General features: G+C 38.6%; 1 protein-coding gene across 2 annotated transcripts in view; it reads right to left on the reverse strand.

The window, feature by feature from the left end:
- The window catches only part of itga11a (integrin, alpha 11a), a 310,434-nt gene extending 299,204 nt beyond the window's left edge, over positions 1-11,230 (reverse strand). For both annotated transcript variants that reach the window (XM_061887056.1, XM_061887057.1), the window contains exon 1: positions 11,116-11,230. The gene's annotated coding sequence lies outside the window, so the exon portion shown is untranslated. The remainder of the gene's footprint in view (positions 1-11,115) is intronic.
- Between the last annotated feature and the right edge of the window lie 835 nt (positions 11,231-12,065).

Below are 12,065 nucleotides of genomic sequence, written 5' to 3' on the forward strand. Positions count from 1 at the left end.
CTCACACCGGTGACATCATCGTCTGCTACTTCCGGTACAGGCAAGGCTTTTTTACTAGGGACCAAAAGCTGCAAACTTTATCATCGATGTTCTCAACTAAATCCTTTCAGCAAAAATATGGCAATATCGCGAAATGATCAAGTATGACACATAGAATGGACCTGCTATCCCGGTTTAAATAAAACATCTCATTTCAGTAGGCCTTTAACAAGCTTTTTGAATCGACTAGAAGTGAGAATGGATCATCTGCTGTTTTTTTTTCCCCTTTCAGTTGTGTTATAAAACTTAATTAGAAACACACGTCCAAACAACCCTTTCAGTGTGTCATTTCTCTCCAGGACAAATGTAGAAAAAAATGACTGTCAACACATCCATTTATCTAATTTTGCTGCTCGTAACAGATGCTTAGGTCATGCCGTCATGTGGTCTGACATAAACTTCTGCATCATCATCTTGCTTGCGTTGTAAATCATGATAACACAGATGGGAGGTTGGACCAGGTTTTTCTTGTCCCTTTGGAGCAGGGGTAGGGAACCTATGGCATACTTGCCAACCCTCCCGGATTTTCCAGGAGACTCCCGAAAATCAGCGCCTCTCCCGAAAACCTCCCGGAAGAAATTTTCTCCCGAAAATCAGCGGAGCTGGAGGACACGCCCCCTCCAGCTCCATGCGGACATGAGTGGGGACAGCCTGTTTTCCCACTAAATAAACAGCTTTCCTGCCCAATCACGTTACGACATCTACGGATTTTAATAAAAAGCTGCACAGACACAAGGAGACGGAGCAGAAGAACAAGGAAGCTACAGCCATGGCTACGTCGTCTGCAATAGAGTGATTCTATGTTGTCTGTTGCCCTCTCCGGATGAATGTTGGTTATAGCGTTATGGAGTTATTTTTTTATTGGCCAACAATTAAGGTGGTGTTGCGCACCTGACGGCAAGTTGCTCTCGCCAGTACGCAAATGGCAGAACAAAGGTTACCCAAATAGTGAAAGGTAAGTGTTGTTTTTTTTAAACTAACCAGCAAGCACATTACAGTTAGTAGAAAGACTGTGTTTTTATTACTGTGTATTTGATAGGTGCCGTCTGAAATTCAACTATTTATACATGTAATAAAATCAATATATATTGCTAGAATTCACTGAAAGTCAAATATTTCATACATATATATATATATATACATACATACATATATATATGAATTACTCGAGTTGCTGAAATGTAGATGTAAATATATTCCTACCCTCAACCACGGCCCGACCCAACCACACCCCCGACCACGACCCCAACTACGACCCCCACCCCCCGCCTCCCAAAATCGGAGGTCTCAAGGTTGGCAAGTATGACCTATGGCTCTCGAGCCAGATGTGGCTTTTTTTGATGACTACATCCGACTCTCAGATAAATCTTAGCTGACTTTGCTAAAAACGATAAGTAATTAATAATTCCGCTGGTAATCAGTTTTAAAAATAACGTTCAAAATAAACATTCTCATGCATTTTAATCCATCCCTCCGTTTCTATCGCACTTGTTCAAGAAGTCGCATTAATGGTCAAAAGTATTTTATTTATTATTGGTTACCTTCAGAATAACAATGTTATTAAAAAGAATAAGAGATGCACGCATTTAGTTGTGATCAGGGAAAGTCCAAATAAAAGAGGCGGCGTAGAATTCTCTTGTCAGAGCATGGAACAACACTGTACAAGGGTACAGGTCTACACGTTTCTCCTCATTGAGCATAATTGAATTCTGTCTCTGTTTAATTCCTTGCTTCTTGTCTGTTTAATAAATGTCATCAGTGTTTGAACCTGACAGTTGTATTCAGTGTTCAAAATATACGGCTCTCATGGAAATACATTTTAAAAAATTTGGCTTTCATGGCTCTCTCAGCCAGAAAGGTTCCTGACCCCTGCTTTGGAGTTTAGTAGCAGACAAAATGTCACACTCTTAAGACTATTTTGGACTTCCTGTCCAGCACTCTTAATTTGGAGTTTCACTTCCCCTGCCTGGCCACTGAGGGCTCGCTCCCACTCATGTCCTTGATTGGCAACCAGGACACACATATTTTTGATTGCAATCAGGCTCTTTCATATGCCTGTATATTAGGGCTTGATCATTGTTCCCTGTGCACAGTTGTTTATGTAAATGTAGCCATTGCTGCTCTATTTAGCGTATGTTTATTTCCTACTAGTTCTGATCCTGTGCACTTCTTAGCTGCACTTACAGTCGCCATTAAAAGTTTAAATACACTTGTAAAGAACAAAATGTCATGACTGTTGAATTTCCAGTAATTTCCTTAACTGTTATTTTTTTGTGATAGAGTGATTGACGCACATACTTTTCGGTCACAAAAAACATTCATGAAGTTTGGTTCTTTTATGAAGTTATTATGGGTCTACTGAAAATGTGACCAAATGTGCTGGGTCAAAAGTATACATACAGCAATGTTCATATTTGGTTACATGTCCCTTGGCAAGTTTCACTGCAATAAGCTTCTGGCAAGACATTTTTGTTTCATCTGACATCACATGAACAAAGATAAAACCTTCTGGAGGAAAGTTCTGTGGTCAGATCAAACCATTATTGAGCTGTTTGGCCACAATACCCAGCAATATGTTTAGGAGGGGAAAAGGTGAGGCTTTTAATCCCAGGACCACCATGCCTTATGCTCTGTGCCTGTTTTGCTGCCAATGGAACTAGTGCTTTACGGAGTGTAAATGAGAATTGAAAGAGGAGGATTTCCTCCAAACTCTTCAGGACAACCTAAAATCATCAGCCCGAAGGTTGGGTCTTGGGCACAGTTGGGTGTTCCAACAGGACAATGACCCAAAAACGCGTCAAAAGTGGTAAATGAATGATGAGATCAGGCTAGAATTAAGGTTTTAGAATGGCCTTTCCCAAAGTCCTGACTTAAACGTGTGGACAATGCTGAAGAAACAAGTCCATGTCAGAAAACCAACACATTTAGCTGAACTGCACCTATTTTGTCAAGAGGAGTGGTCAAAAATTCAACCAGAAGCCTGCCAGAAGCTTGTGGATGGCTACAAAAAGCACCTTATTGCAGTGAAACTTGCCAAAGGACATGAAACCAAATATTAACATTGCTGTATGTATACTTTTGACCCAGCAGATTTAATCACATTTTCAGTAGACCCATAATAAATTTATAAAAGAACCAAACTTCATGAATGTTTTTTTGTGACCAACAAGTATGTGCTCCAATCACTCTATCACAAACAAATAAGAGTTGTAGAAATTATTGGAAACTCAAGACAGTCATGACATTATGTTCTTTACAAGTGTACAGTATGTACATTTTTGATCACAACTGTACATCTAACCAACAAGCTCTATATAACATGTGCAAACTGTACAAAGGAGAGTATTTTTAGTGGACGTGTTGCAAGGGATCTATTAAGACTGTGTGTACGATATATAACAGTGGAAGAGTGGTGCAGACCATCTTTGTGGTCCAACCTGTAGTGTTTTACACAACTATTATATGTACCTCCCTTTTTGGGCTATTACCAATGTTCAGTCTGCTGACGGACTTTGCGATTGTGCTTTGAAATTATACAGACCAAAAAAAAGAAAGCCATCATAAAAACACCAGCAGACACCAAAACAAATCAATGAATTCATTTTGGGCACTACTGGCTCCAGTCAGTCCTTTCAGATAAACAGCTATGTAATGGCATTGCTGTGTAGACAATAGGTCCAATATTTTCATTTCTGACAATCCCAATATGTTGACACGCCAAGGATGAAACCCATTTTACAAGTGGAGGGGACACAACCAGCTTGAATAGAGGGGGCGTGGTTTGAATTGGGTGTTATTTGAAGGATTAGATGCACATTTTAGATTATTGAGAACATCCATACATCCATCTGTTTTCTACCGCTTGTCCCTTTTGGGTTCACGGGGGTGCTGGAGCCTATCTCAGCAGAACATGCAAACTCCACACAGAAAGATCCCAGCCCGGGTTTGAACTCACGACTACTCAGGACCTTCGTATTGTGAGGCACATGCACTAACCCCTCTTCCACCATGCTGCCCTATTAAGAATATATGATAAACTGTTTATTCATTTTCAGCGCAAGATATCATTCACAATAAAGGAAAATGTCTGTGGGCTATCTACTATTTTTTTTTCTTGCTTGGTTATTTTTTCCATGATCGGGTAGTCAAACCACGAGACCACAAGAGCCAGACGCGTTTACTTTGTCATTACAAATATTTTCGTGATAAGTGTGTCTGCTAGGGCGATTAGGTTTGTCATTAAATTTCATATGAAGAACCCTCTCATTTATTTATAAATGGAAATTTTACAAGCTAGTTTTGCTTTTCCATGTTGTCTCACTTGTCGGTGGTGGCAGTTAAAATCAAAAATACGACAAACGCAAGAATTTGAAAAAGTTTAGTGATTTATATTTATATAGCGCTTTTTCTCTGGTGACAAAGCGCTTTACATAGTGAAACCCAAGTACTCTAAGTACATTCAAACCAGTGTGGGTGGCACTGGGAGCAGGTGGGTAAAGTGTCTTGCCCAAGGACACAGCGGCAGTGACTAGGTTGGCAGAAGCGGGAATCGAACCTGCAACCCTCAAGTTGCTGGCACGGCCACTCTACCAACCGAGCTAAACCGCCCCAAAACATGATCTCACTCATCAGGTTGACAGCAAACATTTTTTAATAACTTCTATTACAAATATCTCACCTGAGAATGATTGTGACTCGCTCTTATTTCACATCTGACCACTGATTGGCTAATTTCCCATGCTATCAATCATTGTCAAGTTCGCAAGAAGGCAATGCCAGAAAGCAAATTTATGAGCTTGTAGGTGGTGGACAGGCTTCAGTCCGGGCGCACTTTTCCGCCTGGCACAAGTGTTTGACTTGCCTCTATTCAATAACTTTACATTGATTTTGGACGGTAAAAAAAAAAATGCATGGCCCAAAAACTGCCTTTTGATAAAAGTGCTGAGGAAACGTCCCCATCCCCTCCCCTAAGTTACGTTCATGTGACAAGCACACGGATGGAGTATTCTCTCTTCACCGTCTGTCATTTCAGCCCGATCTCTTTCTTTTTCTCCACCGTTTGTGCATAACTGTGCCACGTTGCGTAATATAAAGTAGATGCAAAACAGTTTGGGTTTGATAAATCCCACTGCATGTGCTAAATAGTTATGTTTAGTATTGAGGGCGTTTGAATAATAATCAACGTATGTTCTGCATATACATTAAAACAGACACACAAAAAAAATTTCTCTTTTGCTCATTCAGGTGACAGTCCTCTGCACACAAGCTTAGTAAATCAGCTTCTCGATTGCATGTGTTTTAATACACACAAACCTTCGGAAGACCAGGTTCTTAAAGGCCTACTGAAACCCACTACTACAGACCACGCAGTCTAAAAGTTTATATATCAATGATGAAATATTAACATTGCAACACATGCCAATACGGCCTTTTTAGTTTACTAAACTGCAATTTTAAATTTCGCGCCGAAGTATCTTGCTGAAAATGTCGCGGGTTGTAGAGGATATTTTGTTCCAGCATCATTCCCAGCTATTTAGTTGTCTGTTTTCATCGCAAAATTACACAGTATTCTGGACATCTGTATTGCTGAATCTTTTGCAATTTGTTCAATGGAGACATCAAAGAAGAAAGCTGCAGGTGGGAAGCGGTGTATTGAGGCCGCCTTTAGCAACACAAACAGCCGTTGTTTCATTGTTTACATTCCCGAAAGATGACAGTCAAGCTTTACTATGGAAAAGAGAGGTCACGCGAACAGGGTTGGATTGGACCACACACACACACACACACACACACACACACACACACACACACACACAGTACAGTGTATTATGCAGCGATCATTTCGAAAGATCGTATTTCGAAGGGGGTCCCTTGCGAAAGGCAGAGATGGGCATCGCCACCATCCATCGACTGGTGCTGAAGAATGGTGCGGGGCCGACCTTCAGGTTGTACAGGTACGACCATATAATCTCACTAAAACACTAGTAATACAATAAGCAGATAAGGGATTTTCCAGAATTATCCTAGTAAATTTGTCTAAAAACATCTAAATCACTCCCACTGTATAGTCTTTTTTTTTTCTTTTTTCTAGTCCTTCACTCTCACTTTCCTCATCCACGAAACTTTCCTCGCTCAAATTAATAGGGAAATCGTCGCTTTCTCGGTCCGAATCGCTCTCGCTGCTGGTAGCCATGATTGTAAACAATGTTCAGATGTGAGGAGCTCCACAACATATGACATCACGCGCACATCGTCGGCTATTTCCGGTACAGGCAAAGCTTTTTTATGAGCGACCAAAGTTGTGAACTTTATCGTCGATGTTCTCTACTAAATCCTTTCAGCAAAAATATGGCAATATCGCAAAATGATCAAGTATGACACATAGAAAGGATCTGCTATCCTCGTTTAAATAAGAAAATCTCATTTCAGCATGCCTTTAATACTGTCTTTGTTTTTTCAAAACATTACATAAATTGTTAAACATTGGACTCAGTATATTGTTCAAAACTAAGGTATTGAGGTTATGGTTTGGATACATTCCATGACTACTATTAATATTCTAATGTGCCTCTAAAATATATGACAAAGGCCCTTGCATTGAATTGAACTGACAGTACATATTAATGTAGACATGACACAGAGCCGTGGTAAATTCTCAATGTGTAACAAGAGATGAATATTTGTGGGATGTATGTCTGGAATGGGTAAAGTACCCCACCAGGGACCTCTTATAGCCCGAGGCCATGCCCTTGGGTCAGCAAAGGCCCCATTGTCAGAGGCCCCTGGAGACAGAGGAGACTTTAAAATGAAAATGTGAGAGTACAACATAAATCTCAGTCAATCTCTCCATTGAGTGGGAATAAGACGTTGCTACCAGAAAAAGGGTGTTTCCTAGTGCTATTTTAATACTGGATCCATCAAATCAGTGTATCCCGTTCATGGTCAAATGAAGCTGATTTGACACAGCATACATGTAGAGACTAGTGTTGTCCCGATACCAATATTTTAGTACCGGTACCAAAATGTTGGTACTTTTCGGTACTTTTCTAAATAAAGGGGACCGCAAAAATTGCATTATTGGCTTTAACAAAAAATCTTAGGGTAAATCAGACATATGTTTCTTATTGCAAGTTTGTCCTTAAATAAAATGGTGAACATACAAGGAAACTTGTCTTTTATTAGTAGGCAAACAAAGGCTCATAAAAACAAAGGCTCATTTTCCATTATTCCATTATCTTATTTCTATTATTTTGTCTAAATTATTAAGGACAAGGGGTAGAAAATTGTTAATCTACTTGTTCATTTACTGTTAATATCTGCTTACTTTCTCTTTCAACATGTTCTATCTACTATCAAGTTGAGTTGGTGACGAACCCAAGATGCAGAGATGGCAGCAGGCAAGGTGCGGGAAAACATGACTTATTGTCCAAAAGTAAAAATAAAGAAAAGACACAAACCAGGAACTAGGAACAGCCAAACAGGATACAGCAAACAGGAACTAGGAACAAAATGCAGTCCACGGCATACAGGAACAGCGACAAGTAACAGGTAGGAGCTACAAGTATTGATGACAATAATCCAGCCCAGAGTAGAGGAACAAGCAGGTCTAAATAGCACCTGCCTGATTTACACCAGGTGTGGCCCGGTGCCAATCAGCCACAGCTGAGGGGGAAAAGCACTCAGGGATAACAGCAGGAAATAAATACAAAATAGGAGCGCTTACAGGAAATAAGACAAACACAGAGGAAAAACTAAAACATGACCGAACCTGACATCTACAGTTCTGTTAAAATATAATAATCACTTATTCTTCTGTTGTTTGATACTTTACATTCGTTTTGAATGATACCACAAATTTAGGTATCAATCCGATACCAAGTCATTACAGTCCTCATGCATCCAGGGACTTATTTACTGAGTTTATAATCATAATATACATTTAAAAAAAAAATAGATGATGTGATGCCAAAACAGACGTAATACTGTACTTGGTTTCATTACAGTGGATGTTGTTAGGTGTAAACCCACCAATGGCGTAAACAGACCGGTACTTTTCAGAGGCAGTATAGTACCAAAAATTATTCATTAGTATCGTGGTAATATACTTATAACGCTATACCGTACAACCCTAGTAGAGACTTACCATGAAACCATTCATACTCACATTCACACATTTTAAAGAATTTAGAAGTGAGTAGGGATCACTAACTGGCAGGTAACGCAGTACCATGAATTGATTAACGTGGACCCCGACTTAAACAAGTTGAGAAACTTATTCGAGTGTTACCATTTAGTGGTCAATTGTACGGAATATGTACTGTACTGTGCAATATACTAATAAAAGTTTCAATCAATCAATCAATCACTCAATCTGAGTCTGGACCCAGAAGCTGCCCCATATGGATTTGGAGCAATAGTCAATTAATCATTTAAATATTTAATGGTTTCTTCGGATGAGAAAATGTTCTGTATCAAGAACAATTTGAACATTAGTTGAGGAACCCCAGATCTAAAGTCTTCAACAAATGACGGAGGATCCTTGAAAAGAACCTGGACAAGCATATGAAAAGTTCCCTGAAAAAAATAAAAAATTAAAGAGAAAGTTTCAAGGCTGGCCTTGTAGCGAACACTGTTGTCATTATCTCAAATAACAGTTTGGACGTCCTCATAAGTTTCCTTAATGTGTGTATTATTTCTTGTTCATCGCTTATATTTTTGTTTCCACTTTCTCTTCACCTCTGTCTGATTACTGGCTCCCTCACCTGGCCCTGGTTGTCATTAGGTCTTTTTGCTTCCTGGAACCTTTGGTTCCTGGATCGAGAGGTTCCTTTAAAAGTGTGTTTTTTTTTTTTGATTGATTGAAACTTTTATTAGTAGATTGCACAGTCCAGTACATATTCTATACAATTGACCACTAAATGGTAACACCCGAATAAGTTTTTCAACTTGGGGTCCACGTTAATCAATTCATGGTCTGTGTTTCCACCGCATTTCACAGTTCAGGGTAGTTTACACAAATCAGGCTGATGACGTATGGAAGAGTAGTTTACTATATTTCTATATACATACCATGTAAAAAACACAGGCAAAATTAAATCACAGTAAATTTACTAAAAAATAAGTAATTAAAATACCAAGCAAACCAAATGGTATGATTTATAAAATAAAGAATTGTTCATAAAAATTCTGCAATGCCCAACAGAGGTTCCATTAAAGCTGTAAATAATATAAATAATAAATGTCAGTATTTATTTTACCCAGAAATCACAAACACATCGGCTTTAGCGTTAGCATACTGTTCACTCAATTTGAGGCTAATAACTACACAAATGGTGTGTCACTGACTACTTTTACAACATGTATTAAAGTAAATAGTTCATATTTGATGTTATTTACCTTCGTTGCACTCGTATGCGTCCTCTTTTTTTCCCCACATTTAAACAATGAAGTCAGCTAAGGTCGTCGCTTCAAGTCCGGTTTCATACTCTAAATTGTCAAGTTGCATTGCGTAAGAAAACATGATTTAATTAAACACTAAGACAAAAACAAACCAAAAGGGTACCAACAAAAGGCGCACACGAAGCGGATAACAAGCTTTGCTAAGAACAAAAACACTTACTGTGACACGACGGAACTATAACATGAGCAGAGTGAACAGAATTGGACAAAGCTACAAGCGACAAGAGGTAGTGGTCACATCGACATGACAGGAGCAACACAACAATAATCCAGCACTGACTGGAGGAGAAAACAGGTCTAAATAGTAGCGGGCTGATTGACACCAGGTGTGGCCAGGTGCCAATCAGCTACAGCTGAGGGGGTACAGCACTCAAGGAGAAAAACAGGAAACTGAACCAAAATAAGAGTGCTGACAGGAACTAAAGACAGGAAACACTACACACACAGAGAGGAAAAACTAAAACACAACCAAACTGTCAGGGGCGAGCCTGACATAAATAAGTTTAAAAGAGTCTTTCCACTTCTCGTAGCTTCGCGTATTGAAATGAAGTTTATAAAAACTAACAAACAACAATGGGGGTGGGTCAAATGCAGAGGATGATTTCACCATAACTAGTGTGTGTGTGTGTGTGTGTGTGTGTGTGTGTGTGTGTCAATCATTGGAACTAGGGCTGGGCGATATGAACGAAAAAGTATATCTCGATATATTTTTACTTAAACTCGAAATTCGATATATATCTCGATAAATTTATCGGTGAAAGTATACATGTAAAAATATTAATTTTTGAGCGCGATTCATTGACATTGAAGTGAATGACAACTATACTGTAAACACTTGAATTAAACCAATAAGTTTTGAGTGCAACTGATTGTTATTTATTACTCCGGTACTCTTGTCTTGTTCTGTATATTTTACAGTATTTTGTATTTCTATAGTGTTTTGTATATTCTACAGGATTACTTTTTTTTTTTTTTTGGATAGTAGTCTGTTTATTTCTGTCAAGTTCTTCAAGTTTTCTCACAGCTGTGCCCAAACTTGAAAAGGGCCAGAGGGACTCAAGAAGGACACAAAGGGGCGACTCAATCCTCTTTCCTTGTGATTTATTGATGTTTGATTTGAAGCAATCAAATAAACTGTGTTATCGGTGTAAATGAATGGATGAACAGAATGAATAGTCGAATAGTTTGATTGTAGAATAGCGGATTAGTGGATAGTTGATTAGTGGATAGTTGATTAGTGGATAGTTGATTAGGTTGATTACCTTAACCAAAGAAAAAAAAACAGTGTTTCATAATTATACAGCATAATACATGTTTTGCTTTCCATTAAATCAATCCAACCAAAATTAATTTCCACTGATAGGGCCTAAGCTTAAGAATGAACTTAAACATTTCCAATAATATGAATGAAAATATATTTAAACAATCCATCCTAATAATAAGAATAAACTTAAACATCACTGATAACTTTGTAAATTTACTTTCAGTCAACTTAAACAATTTTGTAAGTGAAATGATCTCCTTTAAACATTTTCCACAGTGAAATTATTTTCTTTAAACATTCCCCTCAGTCCAAATAAGCAAACAAGCACTTCTTCTTTTCTTTGGTTTTCTCACCAGTTGCGTCTTCAAAGTCCACAAAGGAGCTGTCTTCCTTCCTCATAGCAGAATGTCTAAAGGGGTGACTGACTGAAGCTCAAACATTTTGAGCATGTGCTCTGAACAGGTGAACTCAATCAAACCAATCTGTTGGAAGCAGGTGGAGATGTTCAGCCCTCAACTCTCACTGTTACCCCTTCAGGCCTGGAGTGTGCTCTACAACTCAGTGGTGTTTGTGCTGCTCTGTACTTTGCCTTGACAATTTCAATTGTTAGTTTTTTGTTAATACCTCTTGTGTTATTTATTTTTACCCCATATTTGTTCCCACTACCGTCATTAATCTCGTTATATGCTAATATAATCACAATAAAGTCCATTCTATTCTATTCTATTCTATTCTTAGTCAACATGGGTATTAACAGCACCGAAAAGAAACGGTTTAAGTAGCACAGAATTACATAACATAAATATAATCGAAAAATATACGTTTTATCTAAAATAAATAACATAGCTGTGTAAATAATCCATTGTTAGCAGCAATTCTCATGCAAAATATGACCGGCTCGGCAACTCGAGACCAGTTTTGGTTTGGTATACATGAATGTTTTATTCATACTCATACATTTGTCCAATTGTGGCCAAGTAGACACATTGTAGGTTTCCTGGATGTCGTCTAAGTGGCTAAAAGAAACATCAAAAGAAGAGAATCCCTTTGCCATCTTCAACTATTTTTTTTTTTTATATATATATATAAATCACTCTTCTCTCCTTCGACTCGTCGTCATTCGGGATGTCGGTTGTAATTTCCCTTCCTTGTTCAATGACCTGCCCTTGCTTACCTCTGATTGGCCTAATCGCAACCAATCGTGACTCACCATTTTCCCCTAAAGGGGGCAGGGGGGTCACCCACATCTGCGGTCCTCTCCAAGGTTTCTCATAGTCATTTACATTGACGTCCCACCAGGTTG

The sequence above is a fragment of the Nerophis ophidion genome, linkage group LG25, assembly GCF_033978795.1.
Source record: "Nerophis ophidion isolate RoL-2023_Sa linkage group LG25, RoL_Noph_v1.0, whole genome shotgun sequence".
NCBI lineage: Eukaryota > Metazoa > Chordata > Actinopteri > Syngnathiformes > Syngnathidae > Nerophis > Nerophis ophidion.